The sequence below is a fragment of the Falco punctatus genome (assembly GCF_963210335.1).
Source record: "Falco punctatus genome assembly, chromosome: 3".
NCBI lineage: Eukaryota > Metazoa > Chordata > Aves > Falconiformes > Falconidae > Falco > Falco punctatus.
In genome coordinates, this window is record NC_137582.1 from 27,469,380 (window position 1) to 27,494,246 (window position 24,867).

General features: G+C 35.1%; 1 protein-coding gene across 35 annotated transcripts in view; it reads right to left on the minus strand.

Annotated features, from left to right (window-relative positions):
* Positions 1–24,867, minus strand: part of RIMS2 (regulating synaptic membrane exocytosis 2) — a 511,335-nt gene that overhangs the window by 370,143 nt on the left and 116,325 nt on the right. The window contains exon 1 of one of the 35 annotated variants that reach the window (XM_080377993.1): positions 20,173–23,319. The exons of the other annotated variants lie outside the window; for them this stretch is intronic. The gene's annotated coding sequence lies outside the window, so the exon portion shown is untranslated. Of the gene's footprint in view, positions 1–20,172; positions 23,320–24,867 lie in introns of those variants that run through there. 35 annotated transcript variants of the gene reach the window in all.

Genomic DNA, 24,867 nt, shown 5'->3' on the forward strand with positions numbered 1-24,867 from the left:
AAGAAAAATGTATTTTTTATACAACACTGAAAAGAACTATCCCGAATTTGGATTAGACAGATTTACCTCAAATCTTCCATGTGCTTTCTATTCACAAAGATTAATTCCATGCATGGAACGAACACATTCTAACTCATTTTGGATTTCTTCACCATTTATTACATTATTCATAATATGATTTCACTTCTGCTAACCCAAAAGCTTTCATCACATAATACCAGCACTTTTTATTACACAAGCCCACAAAAACAAATTCTGCAAAACCTGCAATAATCAGTCATTTCACAACTACACATCAGGCATAATTAATGCACAAAAAAACCCACTCCTTTGTATTGTCCTAAATATTTTTTTATTTTTCTATTAAAGTCTTCAAAACACATTTCACATACCAATTTAAATTCAATATAATGGAAAATATTTTTATAAAGAAATTACATCTGCAGACATTTTAAAGCAAAGAATATCTAATTTAATAAAAATTATAAAGCATGACAATCGGTTTAATATATTCATATAAATTATGTGAAAAGACAGCTACCTTACAAAATAATATTCACTTTTCTCCTATTTCTAGACTAATTTCTAAGAACCAAATGGAAATCTTTATTTAAGCTTAGATTAAAAGGCACAGTATATTTGATTACATATCAGCCTGAGTTTGATAGCTTAGACACTACAATCTAAGATATAATTACACCAAATCCTCATCAGCCTTCAGAACATTACTTTGAATTACAGGTGTGTCGACATGCAAAATTGGACTGGAAGGTTTCCATAGGACAGTAACATTTATTATTACGGTCTTACCAAATCTCTTAGAGTTCATCTGCTTGGCAGAAACACCTAATATATTAGCATTATATTAACTGTTGTACTTGCTGCTAGCGTTCTTCAGAAAATTTCACTTGGCTTAAATATATTTATTTTGGGTCTTTTTCTCCTCATATTCTATGTAAGATACAATTCCTTAAACATTGTACAAGGCAACAAGAATAAGCATTGAAAGGAAGGGGGAGACAAATGGAAGAATAGGAAAACTCTTTGCTTGGGTCCAGCATCAAGGTAACTAATGATATTTACTAACACTACAGTTAGTACACTTTTTTTTTTTCCCTCCAGTCTGTCAAAGATGCAAAACAACTTCATTACATCACAGAGCAGTGCAATGTTTGAAGCCATCCCGTACCAAGGAAGTTTTTTTGAGGATGGAGTACTTCACCTCTCCATTAGTCACCATGTTCACTTGGAATAGACACTGCCGAATCAGCATTGGCACTCAGTAACATTAATCAGCTTGCCCTGTACAGTCACAGAAGTTACAATTATACAGCAAATCTATGTATCTTTGGCTAATGTGGCCCTAGTACAAGTAGGGCCCAACGGTATCTTCCTTACCTCTAGTCCCAATTTCTGCTGATCTTTCCCCATTTTGCCTATTTGAAATACAGCAGTGTTTCCAAAGAACTCTAAGTTTAAGTGGGTCTCCTGGTTCTGGGACTTCTAGGGTCACTTTGAATATTGTCTCCCTAGAAAATTAGATTGAACTGCTTTTCTGGTTATTGGTTTGTTTCTGAATACATTAAAAAAACCCAAAGTTTTCCAGTAAAACAGCAACAGCAGTCCCTGTCAGAAGTAAAACTTTTAAGTACTCTGCATATTAAAGTTCAAAGCTCTTTGAATTACAATAGAACCTTCTTGAAGTTAGCTAAAACATAAAATCCTATCTATTTGGTTCTATACACCACCAAGAAATGGCTCATGTTTGCTCCAAAAAACAATAATTCCCTTCCTTCCCTCCCCTCTGTGCCACCCCACCCCACACCCCATCTGAAATCTGTGTTCTCTCTTACAGCTAAGAGTACGGATTTCCATATTGTTGAGGGAAAAATTTTATTCCTTATTATGAGGTGCTTCCTTTAAAAATTTTAGGTTTGATATTCCTTTTCAATGAAAGCAATTGCCTACAGCTGTGTAAGACTTATACATAACATGCATTATCAATCATCAACATTCATATTTCTGGAAAACACAGACACTTATGCAACGGCTAGAAGATTTAGGGCTTATCTATAAAGACACTGTTCTAGAGATTCAGGTCTAGACCCCTGATCCATCTTTTGCAGTTAGTAAGACCTGTTTTAAAGATATATCTTTATATCTTTATATATATATTACATATAAGATATATATATATTAAAACATATATGTTTTAAAGATATATCATTACCTTGGAGTGAATGGAATAAATCATACCTATTTTGTGTTCACATGTTGCAAACAGCAAAGTCCAGATATATTTTTAATGAAGCAGAAACTTTTCCAATTCATTTTACTGCTCTGACTGTATAGACAAGTCATCATCATGTAAACATGAGTGCCTGCCCACCATCAATTTCTACCTTTTTTCAAAGAAATCTTGGTTTTCTGCTGTTCTTTTTCCAAGCATCTATTCTTTTTTGAAACTTAATAGTTTTTCTCTTTTCTTTTCCAATGTCAGTCCTACTTTGAGCAGGAGGTTGGACTAGATATATCCCAGGTCCCTTCCGAACTGAATGATTCTATGATCATTTGCAACTGTGTTTTGGTAACTATTTTTCTGCATAAAAATAAATCCCAAGTAACTGTTTTAAGGTCAACAGAACAACTCTGGATTTATTTGATTGTAACTGAGAACAAAAATTGCAGTGGTTACAGTACTGTGAAATATTCCTTAAAGATAGTTTAGTTTTTTATTGTATATCAATCAATTTTACTGCTTCACTTTCAGAGCAAAATGAAAATGCAAGATTTCATACCCTCTAAAAAGAAAATAATAAAATTATTGACACTGCATGATAACATTTCCTACAACCAGAAGATTGTAGGTCTGGGAGGTTTAGACATTAGGAAGTATTTATTTACCAAGAGTGTGGTCAAACACTGGAACAAGCTTCCTAGAGAGGTGGTTGATGCCCCAAGCCTGTCAGTGTTTAAGAGGCATTTTGTTGGTGCCCCTTATAACATGCTTTAACTTTGAGCCAGCCCTGAATAGGTCAGGCAGTTGGACTAGATGATCATTGTAGGTCACTTCCGACTGAAATAGGATACGTAGGGTAGGGTACGGTAGACTATTCTATTCTGATACTTCACCATAGAAAACAGAGGTTATATCTTCGTATTTATCCATTCAACTCTACTTTTTTCATCCAACTCTATCTGTGGGATATCTTCACCCTTTGTGTCACACTATTTCCTTCTGTGAAATCAATGCATTTAGTCAATGAAGTATACCATAGGAGCAAAATTAATCTCTGAATTTGTGACTGTTACAAGAGTTCTAAAGATTACCTATTTTTTCAGTATTTTGCTATGCCACTAGTCTGTGCTATGGTACTGACTTTCACTTTCATGTAAGTAATAAAGTTATAATCAGTTTGACCAAATGCCAAAACTGCTGTGATGTTTTTTGGCCCTATATCTTTAATGATCCGTGGATACCCATGCCCCCAAATTGTACTAAATACCACAAGGATTCCAATGCTAGTTAATAGAAGTGGGTAAGCTTACAATACTGGTATGAGACTAACATCTTCACATGTATTTTAAAGGATATGTGTATTTGAGAACAAAAAATTTGTTTACTGAGAGGGTGGCTATACTACACTATAAACTCTGGAGTTTGTAGTGAATAGATATATTATGTATGAAAAGTTATGATGGTCATAAACAACCAAGTCAGCATAAAATAAATATAAACTTTCTTGTGCATGGATTTGATACAGGATCTAGTTACATGATTCTATCTTTTAAATATAAGAGAAAAATATTTAAGTGACCACAATTTTAAAAAGGTATACTCACTCTTTTGTACTGACACTGTATTTATCATCCTAATTGACAGTTCATCTCTCCTATCACTTTTTATTACCCTTAAGGCACATACCAGCAATTTTGTATATACATTTTTTTTTCAACCAAAAGTACAATTAAGACATTTGACTAGGAAACAGATTATCTATGTGAAAAAAGCACATGCACAGTAGGACTAGAAACTGTTAGTTGGAACACTGATCAAGATGTGTTAATATAAGCTAGAGCACATCCTTCCTAAAGTACACTGTATGAAAAGAAGCGGTTCACGTATAAAGTAACTGATATTCTTCAAGGTCTGTAAAGTCACTAATGTGCTTTTTTCATTATGGTACAGGCACAACTCAACATTGTCCAGTCAAAAGTGTTTCTATTAATGCCAATGGAAATAGTGCATAATTCCTGCATCATGCTATATTGATCATCAACAATTCCTTCATGAGCTTTCATGATTTCGTGAAGAACTAGATGGTGTAAACTTCCACTGAAATGGCTCAAGTGAAACCAGGTGTGATCTGGACATAGGACACACCAGTGAATGTTAAGTCCCAGCCAATACAGCTGCACTACTTCTGGAATGGCGTTTGTAAGCCCACACAGTACTCCACAGGGCCATAAGGGCTCACTAAGTAAGTGCAGGCAGTTTGGGCATGAAATAAACCTGCCGTAAGTGAACAGAATCTACAACATGGTTCCACAGTCTTTCTTTAACCTTGGAAACTTGCATAACTATGTAATATATTGAGAATATACAGTTGACCAAGCTAGACCTCTACTAAAGTTTCAGATTTGTAACAATCTTAGGAAAGAAAGAGAACTGAGCAAATATTTGCTGTCACTTTTTTCAGCAAGTTTAAGCTCACTAAATAAGAATACTGGATAGAAAGAGGCCTCATGTATTGATTTCAGCTGCCTGCTGCTTCAGGCAACAGCATTTTTTAAACAACTTTATAATTTAATAACATTCCATCTTAAAATTAACTAGAAATAACAGGCAAAAATCTGTCAAAATGCTTTTCCAAGTTCCATAGCTACAATGGAAAGAATGGTTTTTAATTTCCAGTGCTCATTTATTCCAAGATAGTTAATTACTATTTATTCTTGTATCAATGTTGTCATTTCGTTTAAATAGCTCCTTTCTCTCCTCGGTGTTTGCTGCCTGATGTTTTTATAGAGACCAATCACATTCCTTCTCTGCTTTCATTTTTCAAGACCAAATAGATTTTGCTCTTTCAGGCTATGTCTATACTAGCAAGACAAAAATTATGGCACAGGGCCAGGTGCTGGCCCATGATTGCCTGCTAATTCTTATGCTTCCTGGCACAGTTAGGCCTTTGCTAACCAGCATCTCCCAGACAATGCCAGCATACAGGCTAAGAGAACAGCATGGAGCAAGAACTGCTCCTAACAAACAGCTTGGACACAGCTAACCTGCTATGGAAAGCAGAATTTGGGGTTGTTGAGCAGGACTGAGCGACACAGGAGTCTCTGGCCTGTAGTTTAGAGTAGAAAATCTTATTAGTCTTTAAATTCCTGATTTTACACTGAGTGCTACTTACCCTCACTCACTTTTACTTCTGGAGTTCACAAGGCTTTCTGGTTCTTTATTATGCAGTATCCCGTTGCTCCCCTGTACTGATAAGCATCCAGCTTTGCGTCACCAATGTATTTAATTACAACATTCTTGTTCTCTATGACAAGGCCAGTAGTGAAAATATTAAAGATCTTCCCCAGTACTAATGCTTGAGAGACTCAGCTAGAAAGCTGGTTATAGCTTCCCCCTCTATATCATTATTCAATTAATCTTCACTGTTCAGTTTAACCAGTAATTTCTAGGTGGCTTTGAATCATTTAATCTTCTGCAAAGAAGTTACAGTTAATTGTTACACTCTAATCCCCAGCCATCTCTGCACACAAATGAGTACCTTGGACTCCTCAATCCAACTGGTTTTGCCCATTTGTTCCCTTAATTCTTCAAAAAGTAATTCTTTCTGCAAAGACTGTTGTTAGATCAATTTCCCTGACATAAAAAATTTGTGATGGAGAAAAGATAGCTAAATTTTTGGTAGAAGAATACAAATAGGCAGTTAAGGTTGGAGTAAAGTAATATAAGTAGACGTTAGAATTACTAATTTTCAATAGTTTTACAGCAAAGTGATTGACGCTAACAGTTTATAACACAAATCCATGATGTCTGAAAATATTAAGTTTTATTTAAGAAAAAATTATTACAACATTTTCTTAAATATTTTCATAATAATTAGTCCAGGCAAAATAATTACTGTGTTCCACCAGATTTGGCACATAATAGAAATCATCCAAATAACAATGCCAAGTTATTTTACGTCACAAGGATTTTTATTTTCAAAGGCAGTGGTAAAAATATTCAAATATCTTACAGTGATTTGATTTTGAGACTTTTGTTGCCTGAAAGTGTCAATTAGATGTTATTTATGCTACTTTGCATTGAAAGTTTTGTAGTAACATCACAGCTTCATTAAGGAACCAGCTAATAAAAACAACAAATCATCTACAGCACAGAGGTCCTGAGCATATTCATTAGTTAACACTTGTAAACTGTCCAAAGATGAATGGCATTAAGTGTTCACAGGTTATTTAGTACTGCAAGACTGATATCAACATCAAGAGGTCAAAAAGGGAGAAAACGTTACAGGACCACAACAAGCCTGGGGTCTGTATGCAGATGGCATTAAATTGAAGTAAACAGAACTGCACCACTTACATCATCCCTGCCATGACTTATTACTGAAATTGTCTGAGAAAAATGAAAGATCCAACTGTAATGAAATGTAACAGAATGGTAATAGGAAAATTGGGATGCTTATCATGCAGTTACTGCTGTATTGAATCCCACATAAACATTCTTCCACTTAACATAAACTTGTTGCCCAGACTTTTAACAATGTAGTAACAGCAGCACTGCTTTCAGCGCAAGCTGCAAAGCTCAGGCAAAAAAAAAGACATACAGAATTATAGAATATCTCAAGTTGGAAGGGACCCATAAGGATCATGAGTCCAGCTCCCTCCTTCTCAGAGGACTACTTAAAACTGAACCATATGACTAAAAGCATTGTCCAGATGCTTCTGGAACTTTGACAGGCTTGGTGCCATGATCACTTCCCTGAAAAGCCTGTTCCAGTGAGCCACCACCCTCTCAGTGAAGAACCCTTTCCTAATGTCCATTCTGAACTTCCCTTGGCACAGCTTTATTCCCTTTCCTCATGTCCTATCACTGGGTCACCAGAGAGAGGAGAGCAGCCACGATGATGTCACCCCTCGGGCTTCTCCAAGCTGAACAAATGACCTCAGCTGTTGCTTATAAGTCTTGCCCTTGACACCTTTCACCATCCTAGTCTCCCTCCTCTGGAAACGCTCTGGTAGTCTGATATCCGTATATTGAGGTGCCCAAAACTGCACGTGTTACTCAAGACGGGGCCACACCAGTGCAGTGTAGGGTGGGACAGTCACCTCTTCCAAGCAGCTAGTTGTGCTGTGCTACCCAGGCTGGAAACCCACACTGAGTTGCATGCTGCTACACCTACACATCTTATGCCTTCATGAGATGCAGCCACAGCTAACCCTGACAGAACAGTAAGAAAATAAAAGATTTTAAACATGTTTCACATGCATGTCAGTTTAATTAATTTCAAAACAGAAAAGGAGAATAAAAGTAAAAAAGCAACAGACTTAGTGACATCCAACACACTCAGGTATATATTACTCATAAATATGGTGAAGAGAACAACTATATTTTATGAAAGGAAAAAGGAAGTTATGTACAATGAAATAAAGCTTTTTTTTTTTTTTTTTTTTTTTTTTTATTCCAGTGTCAAATCATCCCCTTAGGAAACACATTTGGGTTTCTACTTTATATATATTGACAACTCTCTGTACTGAACTCTCTGTGCTTCCATAATTATTTCTTCCTTTAAAATATCTACAAGTTCTACATATGCGAAGTCCTTCTGCTACTTCAGCAGCTTGTTGAGATAGCTAGGTGAATGCTTCTCCTTCATTGCTAGCAAAAATTAGCAGGTGTTGAAAGTGTTATTAGTGAGAAACACTGCCTTCCTTAAAATAAATACTCTCACATGTCACTCAGATAATTGCACCTACATTTTAACAACCACTTCCTGCTTTATTGTTCTTTTCCATCCTTCCCACTTGCAGGGAAAGAGAGATAGAAGGTGGTAAAGCTCTTTACATACACATTATGTGTATGTGAACTGACAGCAGAAAGCAGAACAATGCAAAGCCTCATACCTAGAGTCCTTCATGTTTTTCAAAACTCATAACACGAGAATACAGATGAAGTAAGAACAGGAAACAAGTAATGGATTAAGTCTCTTGAAGAATACCAATAACTGAATAGGCTAGTAATCTCTCTTCAAGAAAGCATTCACACTATGATTTCAGTTTTCAGCTACATACTGGTGGGCTTTTGAAAGATTACCTAATTATAAACACAATTTAGTCCTGACAAAAGGTTTTCTAGGAGCATGATCTGGAATCTATGTCTGTGCCTTAGAAATGACATGCAGTTTGCCTAACAAAGAGCATGTAGTTTGTTAGGAAATCTTTTTGAATAAGCTGTGCAGTTGCTACATTCCATCTCATAGCTGGAAGCTCTTACCAATTTACCTTGATAAAACAGTGCATTTTACTATTGTCATCTCCATGTGGCTTCTGCTTCTCCCTTCTTTTTTTTCAGCATACACTACAGACAACGATGAGTGAAGCAAGTCAGCTGAGACACTACATGCAGCCTGGGCTAGGTTAAATGTTTCAGACTTCAGAAAGAAAAGTGGTTAAACAGGCACTTTCATTGAGATTAAATCCTGACACAATGGTTTCTTTATGAAAGAATTTTTTTATCTTCTCAGGATGTGAAGTTATATGTTTTTTCATTCCCAATTTTGGACCAGACCTAACCCACATTTAACTCTATTGAAAGTGAAGACAGTGGTCTGTTTCCTTCTGATAAAGCCATCCCTTTCTTCCCTAGATGTTATCTGTAAACTGGTGGCCTGCTCTACCTCAAATAATTGCCTTACACAGCTGACAGCTCCCGTTTTGTGGATTTGGGGCACGAACAAGCCATGACACCTATATGACATACAGATTAGAATGTGCCATAAAGGACACAGCATTATGTTACACTTTCCTAGATTTGGATAAAAAGTAGAAACGGAAATCATCTGAAATACCTACTTGGCAATATCGTAATCAAATGTTTCTGGCTCCCCCTAGTGGGCTCTAGTCATGTCCCACGTCAGCAACACTACAGCAACGCACCAGCAGTAAAAGGCTTTGGAAAGTTGTTACAAAAACTTTGAAGTCTTCCCTCAATACTTCTGGCATTTGTGTAAACAACTCCTAAAGTTAGCCAGATTTCTTTAAAGGTTCCTGTTTCATTTTATTTTTCTTTTCTTTGAGATTTCAGATCTAGATACTGGAAAGGCTTAAAGGCCCTGGTTCAACAATGTATTGATCTAATACCCAAGTAATTTTTACTTGGTTACAAATATATTTTGTATATATTTTGTATAATACTTGGTTAAAAATAAAGACCCCCACCCTGCTACAGTGTTCTCTGATAAAATTTTTCATGCTATAGTGTCAGCTATTCTATTAAAAAAACTAAGTTTAAATACTTTAGGACTTCTTAAAATCTGTAAAATACAAATTTTTAAAGTGCAAATCTTTGTATCTTTCTGAATTTGCAAAATCCTGTGTCAACAGTGAACATCTGCCACAGATCAAGATCCTTAAACTACTTTTATTCTTAGAACAGTTTGGGTTGGTTTCACCTCTTCTTCCCCACCCCACCCCACACCCCCCACACCCCGCCCCCTAAGATTTTTCCACCTCAGTAGTATACAGGTTCTCCTTAAAATAGCTGGTTTCAAATAATTTCTTTGCATTTCTGTTGCACAGCTTATATTATCAGAGCATTCAGTAGCAGGAACTTTCAAGACCCAAATTACTGTTGGAATTAGTATTCCAATAAAATGTTTCATTATTTTGTAATTGACTAAAATTATACTTAAAGAATTTTAATTTTATTCCCTAATTTGAAAGCTTTTTTCCTGCATCTGCCAGTACAAATAAATCAAGTGTTTGAAATCCTAATCTAAAAGTCACAGAAGCACTGACAAAGTTTTGTGTAGTCTTTCTGTTGGTTTTGTTCTTTGTTTTTTACAATTATGACACTAGTTGCTTTAATATGTTTAAATCAAAGTGGATGACAGATGATCAGCATGCCAGTAAACTGCTTTCTAGTTTTATGTAATGGATGACCATGACTGAGCTTATGAAGATCAGTTTACCATCACAATTCTAGAACTGAAAATCCAGCTCATTCCTCAAAATACAATTATATACACTGATAGTACTTCAAAAGATTTTTTAAAAATGGGAAATTGTAAAAAAGAAATTCTGAAAGATTGAGGGCTCCTCGTACTACAATTGTTTGCAAAGACAAAATTGTTCCAGCTTCAACTAAACTGCCTCAAATAGATAAATCTCTCAAAGACTGATTCCATGTGACCAATTTACAAATGAGGGAACAAAAGGCCTCTTTCAGGAAAAAAAAAAATAATTTTAGATCAGTACTACTTCTGTGTGAAGTTTGGACTATGTTTTGGATTTGTGCTGAAACTAGTGTGAATAACACACGATGTTTTAGTTGGTGCTGAGCAGTGCTTACACAGCATCAAGGCCTTTCCTCCTCAGACTGCCACACCAGCAATTAGGTTGGAGGTAAAAAATGTTGGGAGAGGACACAACCAGGACAGCTGGCCCCAGCTGACCAAAGGAATGTCATATGTACCATATGAGGTTGACAGGGGCCCACTGCTCATGAACTGGCTGAGCATTGGTCAGTTGGTGGTGAGCAATTGTTTCCATTTGCTTCACTTGCCTTTTGGGGTTTTATTTTCCTCTCTTTGTTTCGGTTTGGTTTTTTTGTCCAATTTTCCTTACAATTTTTTTATTATTATTATTTCTTCTTAATTATTAAACTGTTTTTATCTCAACCCACGAGTTTCTTTCTCACTTCTACCCTTCCGATTCTCCCACCATCCTACTGGGGTGGGGGACTGACTGAGTGGCTGTGTGGTGCTTAGTTGCCATCTGAGGTTAAACCGTAACACAGGACAACAAAGTTTCTATTCCACAGTAAAAACACTTGAACTTACAATAGTAACAATTAAGCTCCTTGCCTAAGAAGCGTATTTGCAATGCTTTCTAATTAACTGTAGAAAATCTAGTAAATGATGGGATCTATGTGACAAGTCTCAGTAACTTTATTATATCCTCAAGCTTTAACGATAACAGCCACAGCTCCCTCACTGGACAACCACAATTGTAAAGGTATAACAAAGATCTCATTGCAGAATCTTCAAATGACAGGCAAGAAGAACCTGACTTGCTTTTTTACATTTTGTATGACGTCATGAACTTGATGAAGGGCTGCTTTTAAAGTTTATTGTAGCTAAACAGAAGCATATAATCAGATCTGGACCAAATGATTTTGGTATACATGGAAATATTGTACTTCCACTCTGAGTAAAAAAGGATGCTTCATATCTAGTAGTTTTAAAAAACTGTCCAAATTATGTCAGGGCTGTCTAAAAACAAAATACGTTTAAATTCCATTAATGTCCAAAATTCAGCATTGGATTCCTTCTCATAGGACAGGGCTATTTTTAACAAGGTGAGAAATAGGGGCTTTGGAGAGGTCAGTAAGAGAAAACTCACAGATTTTTGTAGAGTTGTATACAACTCTTCTCCTTCTGGACTAGAGACACACTCTTTTCAATTCAGCATCAGCTGTGAGAACTACTGCACGCTTGAGGGAAAAACAGGAGAGAGCATGCATGTGTATTTACAACGTAAATTACAAATTTACAATATGTGCATGTCATCTAGCTCTGTTTTTCCACAAGAACAGATGTGAAGAAAATTTTTGCAGGCTAATTAGAGGCTTGAGAAAAGTAGATCACCTCAGGATCTCACCTACTGACAGCACTATCACAGTGACAGGAACAAGGTAGCACATTGGGGCAACAGATCTGGATCAGGGATGTCTTCACCATCCTTAAAGGAAGTAATGTTGTGTTTCCTATGCTTACAAATTTCATCACTGCAGAGTACATCCAGATTTATGGTACTATTATTCTCAGTTGGCTTAGACACTGTATGCTTTCAAATCATATGCATACTTCTCTAGTTATTTATTTATGCACTTTTTTTCAAAGGTATCACAAAGATCTGAAACAGTGACTGATCACAGAAGTTTTATGGAACTTCTGAATTGAAATATCTTGCAGCATACCATCTCTGATTAAGACCTAATATCTATTTTAAAATCACTGAGAATAAAGAGCATCACTTATCTTTACTAAAAAGGTTAACGTATTTCATTTACACAAGGTTTTCCTTAAATAATCCCCAGATAATCTGTGTTAGTAGTGTTGTACTAAACATAAGAAGGAAAGATTAATAAATAATGTTAATCAAAACTAAAAGTTATAGGACAGGGAAAAGCCTAATAGGCTTGCATTCATTATTACTTAAAATTGAATTTAAAATTTGTGACACAACTACAACAGAAGTATCAGAACCTTAGTGACCATACAAAATAGCTATGGTATTTTATTATGCTTTTGGCACAATAAAATTAAAGAAGTCTAATGTTGCAGGACCATAGCTATTTTATTTCAAAGTCTCTTATAAATAACCAGTTAAGATAAATAGATGAATAAGCTATGAAACAAAAATAATCATATTAATCTAGAAAGAGTCCAGAAACATAATTTATCACAAAAAAAATCTATTTCCAGCATGGTCCATAGTAATAACGCATTTTCTATTGAATACAAAATAAATCTTTTAGACCTTTTTAATGAGAAGTTGAGATTAGTGTCTGGTGCTATAGGCTAAATTGTGAGCCAATTTTCACTTTTTGCTACAAAACAAATATGTAAATGATAATGCAAGCAATTACACTTTTCCCAAATGACTGAGGCCATACATTCACTATAGTGAAAGTTTTCTTTGGCCTCTCCCAATAATGTCCATGACAAAAAGAAGCAAAACCAGGATTAGATGAAACTAAAAAATAATTTAAAGCAGATTAAGAGAAATTTCCTTCCCACATAAAGAGCAAAAATAATTTGTTAAAAAATATGGATAATCTTTATGTGCTATAGTTTAAAAAAGAATTAATACTGAATACAGACAACTAGACAATTGTACAGACTGGGAGAAAAAAGCATTTGAATCCTATCTTCAATGGAGAGGTAAAGCTGTTCTTATCTCTTGGAAAGATACCATACATTGCCTACCTAGAACTGTAAGAAACCCCAATTGTTAACAACAACAAATACTGTCTTTCGTAGGCACATGACCAAGTATCTGAGAGCAAGAACACCTTAATTAAACAGGTCATGACTCTGAAGTTATGTAGCAATTACACTGAAACTGAAAGACGAACAGGTTAAATGAGCACTAGTGATTAACGCTGTCTAAGTTTAAACATTCAAAGATAAATGGGAGGTGTACCTGTATACATAGTAAACTAAATGACTAAGATTCTAACTTCAGTCAATAAAGATACATCTACGATTATATCAGTATAAAAACACTCTAGGGATTTATTTTGTGAAAGCATATTGTCCCCAACATCAAACAGAAGTCCTGTCAATTTTCTATGTATTCGGTTTACAAAGCTTAGGTATTTTATTTCTTGCCATTCTAAAATCGTAAGAAGGACTTGTGAACTAACTCTCAAAAAACTACAAACATTCACACACATGAATTGACTGAAATTGAATTAGCTACCTGAAATCCAGGCTTTTCCGTAGATCTCCTTGATGCTGAGTGAAGGCACCTTTTAATTCAAACCAAGTAAGTTTTGATTTTCAAATACCCTCCTATTTACACTTCATAGGTGACATCTTGTTTAAACACAGTATTTTTCACATTTATTTACATTTCTCCATGAAAGCACTAAAGTCCAACATCTGCTGAAGTTGTCTACAAAAAGTCACTCATACTATGCTGAATTGGATACTGTCTTGCCTGTGCATCCAATAGATGATATATCAACAGATGCTTGCCATATAAATTCATTTTTTCACGCAGCAGATCTAAACAGCAAACACAATACTGAACCAAATGCAAGGCCTTTTTCATTTAATTCCTCAACCTATCAATAAAATGTTCCTTGAAGACACCAGGTAAATAAAGCTCTAAGTAAACAGTGGAGGGGGGGAGGGGGGAAAAAACCACCTTGGGAGGTTTGCCAGTTTACTCTATTACTAGCAATGTCTTCATTATTTATATATATAGGCAGCGGTTTCCAGTCACTGAAGCTAAATCTAGATAATTAAACATTTATACCATCCCCTGCTGTGCCATAATGTCTAACTGTGTCCAAAGAGTCCTAGGTGTGCTGTTACACACCTGGGACAGAAACAAGGAATTTGCTGAGCTACCTTTGATAAAGGTCTACACCTGGAACTTAATAGCACATGATATGGTTTCTGAATATTGCAACAGGTGGCAAATATAACTTACTGCTCAAGAACTGTTTCATCTTCTGGTTTCGGAATTGCAAATAGTTCTATTAATGTGAACAAAAATGAAAGTGAAAATTTATTGATGTGATAAAGTATATATTATTATTATACTTCTTCCATAGACATTTTAGGATAAGATTATTTCAGGATAGCTTGAAGAAAACTTTAAATAGAAAATTGATCTACTTCGCACAATTTTACATTAGAAGATAAATTTCTAGTGCTATCAGGATAGGAGAGATTGTTAGTAAAATGAAAGCCAGCGCTCTAATTCCACCAGACTCTCTCTAAATCAACTCTAATGCTTTTCAGAAATTCAGTACCATCTAAAATCAAACCAACTACTTCTGATTTCTGTACTATAAAATTATAAAACCATAGTGTACAGGACAAGATTTATAGGAGGAAATAGTACTTTTAACATAAATTGTTGTAGGTGAAAAAATTAGACAAACTTTTGGGCATATAGTCCCTTGCTCATCTAATATATAAGACTGTAAAAAGATTTTCAGACTTAATCTTCTACTTAGCAAGAAACATACCTGAGTGCGTTCTTCAAGCACGGAGCTTGCCAACAAAAGCAAAGTCTCACTACATAGACATAAAACCCCAGGCAGTCATCAGATTGAACTAGTTAAGACCATTCTAAAGCTACATGTGTCAAGAAGTCGTTTTATTTTTATTTTGTAATTAACTTCCAAATACAAGAGAAACTAGAAAAGGAGACTGGCAGTTCCTAGGACCATATCCCTCTTTCCTTGAACACTGTGGAGGCTATGTCATCGATCTGTGCAAGAAGAAATGAGCCAAAGGGCATTGTGGTGAAGAAAAGAAGAAAAAATAAGAACTCTCATTCCTTCCCTGAGTACCCCAGATTCTCCAGCAGCTCACAGAAGCTAATATGAAGTTGGACTACAACATAGTGTAATCTCCCTGTTCCTCGACTGTGATGGCCAGCACAGAGTATGACAGTAAGGCCATTGAGGTTAACAAGACATGGGATCTAATTCAGGGAAAACATTTGTATGCCAATTTAACCATCAGTAGGATGCATTTACTATGTGTGGTCTTCATCAGTCTTTCAGGCAAGCTTAAATCTGCAACTTTAATAAGATGTGTGTATACTGACTATATTCTATTACATGTCACATAATGACAGTCTTGAAAATAGTCAAAACTGAATGCTAGGTATTATTTTTGAGTAGAGAACGTGACTTCACTGTGCAGTCAGAGTAATTTTGACAGTAAAAAGAATCAATTTAATATTTAAATATATTTACAGAGTCCATTTTATTTTGTTTTACAATCCAACTGCAAGAAACAGAAAGGAGAAAACCCATGGGCTTTCAGTGCCATGCTCGTTAAAAGAACCTTCTGCTACTGGAGGTACATTCTGTAGTGATGAAGGAAACAAAAGTGAGCTCTGAACACAGCAAGATAAAGGAGAGCAGCTTAGACAAATGGATACATAAGAAATAGGATCAAAGAACAGGCTAGGAGAAGTGGCCCAAGACAGGAAGATCTAAGTTGCCAGCTCTCCGAATTACTTTTAGAGATCCCAATCTGAAAGCCAATACTCAAGAGCTGAGGAAAATCAGCAAGCTTCCCACAGCAGAGAGATCTCTCAGAAAACGATCCTTAATAATAGCTGGTACAGGAGGTTTTTTCAGAGGTATTTTAAGTGTAGGAAATATTCTTTTGGTTTTGTAAGTCTCTGCAAAAAAAAGGGGTTTTTTTTCAAATTTCAGTAATGTGGAATTTAACATATTTCTCTGTTAAAAACTCCAAATCCTTTAGAGCATATTCAGCCCATGAAAATCTTGATGAGACTCAGAGCATGTTTCTTCATAAGACACAAAGTCAGTCTGAGTCAAGTGTCAAGAACAGGGTGAGAGTTTACCCAAACAGATATTTTCCGATAGCAAGAAGGCAGCGATAGGAGGAGCAGCCTATGGTTTCTACAAATATTTGTCACATTTGTGCAGTTCCAGGTAATAAAGCTGTAGGGCACTGTGGAGGTACAGACCTGCCACACAGATGGTTTAGAAACAATAGGATTCTTGGCTGAGCCCAGGACCTGTTCAGAATGACAGAAGTAAAATGAGAAAAACTTTCTCTCTTGTTTAACAGTGAAATTTCCACAAAATGACAGGGATAATAATATTCATTACTCTGGAACATAGTGAAGGAAAACTGCAGAATAGGAAGTTTTAACTGCAGTAAGACAAAGGGAAGGACAATAATGCCCTTTGATAATGACTTTTGATCTTTTCTAATGCAATTTTATACAGAATTATTTTATGAGATTAATTTGCTAAAAAATGGAGTTCATGTCTGAACTCTATCTAGGAATCTCAAAAAAATATTAAACTTTGATTTAATGCTTAAAGTTCAAATAAAATTCCAAAGTCAGTCAAGTTTTTAGGGAAATTAACGCAGGAAACTATTCAGTAAATACATTCAATTCTGAATTTGCTTAGAGGAGTCTTTGAGAAGACTTTATCAAAAAAGTTTCTGTAGGTTCTTAACACTGGTGAAGGTTGAAGATGACTTCTAAAGACAAGCTATTTGTCTGTGTCTTAAGTATCTCAAAATGTATAACATTACAAAGGTAGAAGACTTACTTCAAGGAAAGTGTCAAATGTTTTATCCACTTGCACAGGAAATAAAGACACAACAAGGAGGAAGTTCCCTAGCATTGCTCCTCAGGTTTATCCTTTACAGAATTATAGACAGTTCTTTTGAAGCCTTTGATCTACCTGTAGCCATTTAAAACAGGTTCCCTAAGAACAACTCCCAGAACTCACTCAAAGGGATGAAAAAACAGAGAATGTACCAGAACCTCTAAAGGCAAGGCCACCAAACTTCCCACTTCATGTCACTTTAAAACTTGTCACTTGAAAAACATGAACTGATGTATCTAAACCTCAAGTGTACATAAGTAAACACTGTACATAGATTTTATTGAAGTTTTTAAAAGCCAGATCATGACCAGCAAGAGAATTGTGAAACTGATGTTGCAGCTATGTTTATAGCTATGAAAAGATGTTCTGTTCTTCCAGTTTGAGTTACAGGTCTGTGTTAGAATCTGTGAGATTAATACCAAGTAGTTCAGTTTTTCCACTTTCTCTGATGGATCTCAGATCAGGTTCCAGTGCCATCAGTGTTTTATCAGGAAACTATTCTTCCTAGCACTGAATGAAGAAAATGCAAGAACAATAAGACTTCTTCTCACTAGCTGGAATATAAAGGAATCAGTTTCTCTGAAGTCCTCTTCCTCCTTCAGCTTTTAAAAAACACATTTTCTCTGTACCATAAACACATATATACATCATATTTTTGCTTCAGTTGGCTCTGGCTTTATGGGAGACAATAAGCAACTGCATCTTAACCTCTGGGATGGAGAAAAAAATCCACATTTCACTATCAGCAGCAGGCATTTTCTAATCCAGAAAGAGATTTACTCTGTCTTTCAGACAGGGCAGCACCAACTTAAACAACATTTCTTGCAAATAATGTTTCCATGTCATTTAATTAACTTGTATCTAACTTGAACCATAAAACTGGTCTTTTTATCTCTGTACTTGAGATAGTTATTATGCAAAGGATATGAAAACAACACTAGAAAAACAAAACGTTAATCGATGTATCTAAACCTCAAATGTCCGTAACTAAACATTGTACAGGGATTTTATCAAACTTGTACAAAGCCAGATCCAGACCAATAACCAAAGGAACCTAAATTAGAAGGAACTACGTTTTCTCCTGCCAGTTATTGCCAAAAACTTCCTATATTAGGTTGCTTATTTGTTTTCTCCAAAAATATTAGTGATTACTTTAAAGCCGCTGCCTCCAGGCAAAGGTACATAGTAAGCCATTCCATTAAAATTCAGGATAACATTCAGTCAAAATTAAAATATTCTACTACTTTTTGATTTCCTACTATTTGCAATGAAGGTATGTTTTTACACAAACTATGTTGCACTTCTTAATTCCTCATCTTTTTAATCACACCTTCCACGATTTTCAATGATACAGCCACACAATTTCACTACTCTAGCTAAGGGTGTTGCTCATTTTATTAAAGTTCTTTGGTTAGGAATATGTCAAAATCTTAAGTAAAAGGAAGATGATCCTGTGAATGTTTAGTCTTTGAAATAAACTTCATTTCAATCAGCCTTAATGGACTAGTTTCTCAAAGAGCATACCTCTACCTCATAGTCACATTTTGATTGAATAACAGCAACACAAATGCAGGAAATCCTTTAAAACGGACATTTGTTACTTAAAGAAAAAAAAATCCTGAAGATGGAAAAAATTCACTAGTCACACTATTTTTCAATTAAAAAATTAACTGTTGCCTTCTCAGAGATGATCTTACTTTTTTATAACAACATAAATTATTCCTTTCTGGCACATTTGGGTCTCTATTTTGCAAAAGTACTTCTTTATATATTGTGATACAAGACTAACGAAGGACTTGGAAATTCATTAGTCGTTCCCACATTCTATGTGTAAAAAGGCACATTGAGCTTTATACTCCAAAGTGCTATTCGTATGTAATAAAAGTTCCCTTCTGTGCATGTTTATTGGTGTAACTACAACATTACAACACAGAATTCATGTCCAACACCACTACCATAAATAGGATCATCCCAATCATTCAACAGATATGCTGTCCCAGCATTTCCCTATAATCTTAATCTTTATCTAAAGATGTGACAGGATTTCTACAGGGAGCATACTAAAATGTCTTTCTACTTTCTAACTCTTCACAGACCTGATGCTTTGGATACACTTCATTTTCCAAATCCACATGGTTTTTTGGGTCAGCATACTACCACCAATCACCATATATCTATAGCTTTATCTAGAAGAGCACTGTAGATTGAACTTGCTATTCTATGGTTACAAAATACTTGTTCTTTCTGTCTTCATAACTTCTAAAACATCTATTTCAAAATCAGCAGAAACATATATTAGCTAAAGCAACCTGAGGCACCATCATTACTCATGAAAAAATCTAACTAGTTGATTAGCTAGAGAAATTCCTGTCCCTTCCCTCCCATACATATGTATATGGTAAAACTAGATAATCACATAACCTTATCACTGTGACCTCCTTCACACTTTTTTTTTTTTTTCATTATTTTCCAAGTGAATTTAAGGTTTGATACTGCTACATATAGGTGAGTACCTCACAGACATTAGTTGCTGGATTGGCTGTGGGAATACTGTTAGCATACATCAATTACAAGATTATACTTAAAGGGTAAATTCTTCAAGAAGAAAATTGTGCTTTTATTGATCTACCTTTTATACATCTACAGGTACCTCTGTATGCTAGGAACTGGTGTTACCTCATGACTTCTGTGAATTCACAGGCTTTTAATTGTGAAAAAAATCTAATGATACAGACCACAAGAAAACTATGTAACCCTCTAACAGACTGGGGGACAAGTATGTGGCCCACCACAAAGATCACTTGCACACTAGTAACAGAATGTCCTAAATGGTAACAGCAGCAGATGGCTTACAACTTCTGTATGAAGCAAAGCATTTCTGAACCATACGTTTGAGTTAAATGTGAGCCTTGATACTGCTATCAGGAAGAAAAAAATCCATTTATTATAGAAAAAGACTTTGCTGTGTATACATTCACTAAATGCATACGAAGGGTAAAGTATTTCTTCACTCCACCTAAGAAACTTACTTGCAAAGCATTACAGAGCAAGTTGCTTTTGCAATTGCAGTTCTTTAGAATACATTAGAGATTTTCACGGAAGACTAGCTCGGGTAGTTTTCTCAATTCTGTTATTTAAAAAAATCACATTTAAGTTGGTAAAATATTGAAATATATCCAGGTTTATTCTCAAATTCAGATTTATACTATCTTTTCTACACATAGCCAAAATAAAATCAGATTAAAATATTACTGTAGGTGTAATACTAGCAAGACATACACAATGTCAATGACATGCATAACGTCTTACATTATTTCAACATTATGCTCAATACAATATGTGCACTACATTTTAGGAATGCCTACATACCATTTCATTTAGAAAATATTTATTAGTTACTAACTCCATGACATTGCTTGCATATTCCTAGATGTCTAGAATAAATATGTTTTCTTAATGTTTACTGGTATCTAACTGTATTATTAAAAATCAAAACTGAACTACCATGCTAAAAAAATTTACAAGCTAATATGTTGAGTGCATACATTTCAGTGATACAAACGTGACTACCACAGGGTGCAAAAATTATTTTGATAACATTATGCCACTGATAAAATTCATTTGTATTTTTGTAAAAGCAACACCTACGAGACAATTACCTATTTAATTTTTTTTAAACTGTGCACATATCATATTGCAAAACCAAAGGAAAAGCAGGGCCATGCTCACAAACGCTGCAGAGAAGAACATCATGCATACTGTTCACAACAACTCACAGATTATTAGTAAATGATCTGAAAAACAGGTAAGCCTTTCATGCCAAACATTGCTTTCATTTCAATGGCAGTAACTCCCCTTGCCTTCAGCAGGGATTACACCTGTGTAAATGAAAGCAAATGCTGGCCAGGAAATAAGTCTACCCACAAAATAAAAGAACTTGAGACAGAAAAAGGCTCTAACCACTTTGTCCTCCTGGAGTTCATATCCACGAAAGCAAGAAAGGACAGAAAAAAAGACAAAGAAGGAAAGAGTCACTTTCATTTTGAAAGCAAGCAGTAGTATTTGTTAGTAAAATAAACAAGCAAATATCAAAGGAACTAACATATATTTTCCTTATTTCCCCTAGTGGTGAAGAAGATCCTTATTTCCCCTAGCGGTGAAGAAGATCTAGTGAAAAATATGTCATTTTAATAATTTTCTTAATCCTTTCATGGGTGAAATTGAAAAGATTTTATATCAAAGAAAATAATTGTACAAAAAATAACCTCACAAAGAAAAGTATTTTCATAAAAATAATTTGGGCATCATGTCCAATTACCTTAATAGAACAAATGGGGCATCTCATAAAAAGGATGCAGAATTTAGCTCTACATGCCTTGGGCCCCAGTATTGCAAGTAATTAGCATGTATCAACCCTTTGCATTTCCAAAGGGTCCAGTGAAATAAAGAATGTTTGTTTACTACAGCCAGATACAGGGTATGTATAATGGCATATCTGCATGTTCAGTCACTGAACAGATCTTTAAAATACTTGAGTTTTAAAGCATAAGGAGACAGTTTGTCACAGGTGTTTACTGCATGTCATGTCAGATCTGTACCATTTATACTTTCTTTTTCATACCCATAAATATTAAATACAAACATTCCCATTGATTATTATTTTCCTTGAAGGAATTGTCTTTTTAGCTGCCTAAAATCGTAAATGGAATAATACTTTAGAGAACAAAAATATTCAAAATGCTTTCAGTCAAAACTATTCCCCATTTTTGTGAATGATGAATGATGATTTTTTTCTGGGACCTTAATTTCACATGCCAATACACAGACTAAATCTAGGCATGCAATTAAGCACTTAGGGATGTTGGAAATACAACTGCTCACCAAGAAATGGTGGCAACTCATTTTATAACTTTGTTATTCGGATACCTATATGACATGTAACATTGTGCTCCTGTGCTCTTACAGAAGTTTTAGGTTCCTCCCGATACTAGAGATAAAAACAAACAGGAGAGTATACAAGAGGCCAACCAAGACAGTGAGGGCACTAAAGCACACAATATACAAGGAGAAGCTGGGGGAGACAGGCTGGTTTAGCCAAAAGAAGTCTGGGGTAGGGAAAGGTGCAGGAAGAGGAAAAGTACTTGCATTCCCTCTACTACTTAAAGGTAAGCAATAGGGAAGACAAAGACAGGTTTTCTTGAATATGCACAGCTAATGGACAAAATGCAACAATCAAGGGATTGGATTGAATATAAGAAAAAAACCCAAAATCACAAGAGTGGTTAAGCACAGAAAGAGGTTGCCCAAAGAGGCCTCCATCCTTGGAGATTTTTACAACTCAGTTGGACAAGATCCTGAAAACCTGGTCTGATTTTGAAGTTAATCCTGCTTGGAGCAGGAGATTTGTCTGGATGACCTCCACAGGTCCCATCTGACCCAACTTACTCTATGATTAAAGGATTTTCAAAGATGCTATGCGTTTTAGTGGCATTCTCAGTTACACAAATAGCAAATATAATTGAAAGCTATCTAAATCACAGGACTTCTAGGCATTACCACTCTGTGCAGAGACATATTTTATCTGCACAGCACCAGGTGTTCTGCTGTTTTCCTAGCAGAGCTTTCTGTCCCCCTGCAATAAGAATGGCATTAGTGCTCATAGGTATTTTGAACAGAAACATCTAGTGCTTCAATTTTTTGTCCTCATTTCTGAAGGAATATACTCTACTATGCAAGAGGAACACAATCCATAAGCAGGTATTTTTAGCACAGAGGCTAAGAATTTTTTCAAATTGGAAATGCCTGATTAGCTTGCTCTCAGTGAATGTCTCGCAGCTGCAGGAAGGGGTAAGTAACAGCGTGAAAGAACAATTAAGACAGAATAGTCCAGCTCCCCACTTTAAGGATGCAAACAGCAATTAAAAATAAAATTTTAAACAAGAGAACTTAAGAAAATGAAATAAACTCTAACAAGACACAGTAGATAAATAGCACAAAATAAAGATTTAAAATACATTAAACTGAAGAAAAAAAACCAAAGGTAGCAGTTTCACAAAAAATGGGAAAAAAGACACAATGATATTTCAACTAGAACATCTAGGAACATCTTTAACCAATCGATAATGAATGAAAAATGTAAATATTAAGTAAAAGAGGTTAAAACTTATACAAAATTATTAAAATTTTGTATTAATACAAAATCATTATTACGTCTGTAACGTAACAAATTTTTAGATTAGAAGTATATTTTTTATTTGATTCTTCATCTAGCTTAACTGACTGTTCTACGTGCCTATCACCTGTTTCTAGCACAGTCCTTAGTGTCTTAATAACTTTTAATGTCTTCAGTTTTAAATTCCATTTTTCACATTCTGCACTGCAACACTATCCCTGAAAGTTTAACACAAACTATAAATAAGGCCTATAATATTTCAAGAAAACACTCAGAATTTGTGCTATTTCCTTATAATTTTCACTACACAAGACCCATAATATGTTCATTTGTTGACAAGTAGTATTACATGTAGTATTCTCCTCAAAGACACATACTGAAGCATGGCAACACATACAAGTTGGAACATGGGAAATTCAGACTAGATTTAAGGAAATCTTTCTTCTATTTTTTTAATCATAAGAGTGGTCAAGCATTGGAACAGGCTGCTCAGAGTGGCTGCTGAATCTCCACCCTTGAAGATTCAAAGCTCAACTGGGCAAGGCCCTGTGAAGACTCAAATAATTCAATATTCTTTGAACAAGAGGCTGGATGAGACGACCTACAGAGGTCCTTTCCAACCTAATTATTCTACAATACTTCTTCCTCACTCATGAAGAAAATCTAGCTGTATTACCCTTTCTAAATAACTTTCTCCTACATACAGTACATGTCTATATATTTAAACATTCTGTGTTGTCATTCATATAGATTTCTTTCCCAATTTTATCCATTGTCCTGACTACTTTCATGCTGTTCTAACATAGTATTCCAGTCTAGCCGAATTATGTGATGATTAGATATAGACAATTTAACCTATCAATGATTCTAATAGTCTTCTGCAAACACACAGATGATCTGCACTTCTTCAACACTAAGAATTATGTTCTAATCTTTTTTTACTAGGTAGTTTCCAACTAATATATGAGGATTTTTAAAACACTTATAAGGAGTAAAACCATAATACACAAGAAGTAATGTAGATTCATACAACAAAAGTAAATTCAGATGACAACATAATGGAGCATACATACAAACCAATAATAAAGATGACTCAAAATAAAAGACAGAAACAAACTCCTATTACAACACTGATACATATTTTAGAAAGAATGGTTTAAGAGTTTTGAGACAGTTTTTCTAATACCTATTCCTGTGCCACAAGGTCCTAATATTAGAAACTATTGGCCCATAAATATTGATCTGGTAATATTGTTCCGTCACCATCTCATTTTGCTAAATCTTACTTTGTGTTCAAATCAAGATTTTCCAAAAACCAAACCAAACTTAATTTTAATCACAGAAAAGATAAAACACATACTAAACGCATTCTAAGATCCTAAGCAAGTAGAACACACAAACTCATTTCCTAAAACCTCAGGCTACATTAGTGAAAATTATAGCTAATCAGTAATTCTCATGTATCAAAGATATTATCAGTAGAGAAGTCTCACTCTCTGTTACCTCAAATGATATCCCAAAGTACAAGCACCACTTTGGCCATTATTGAAGT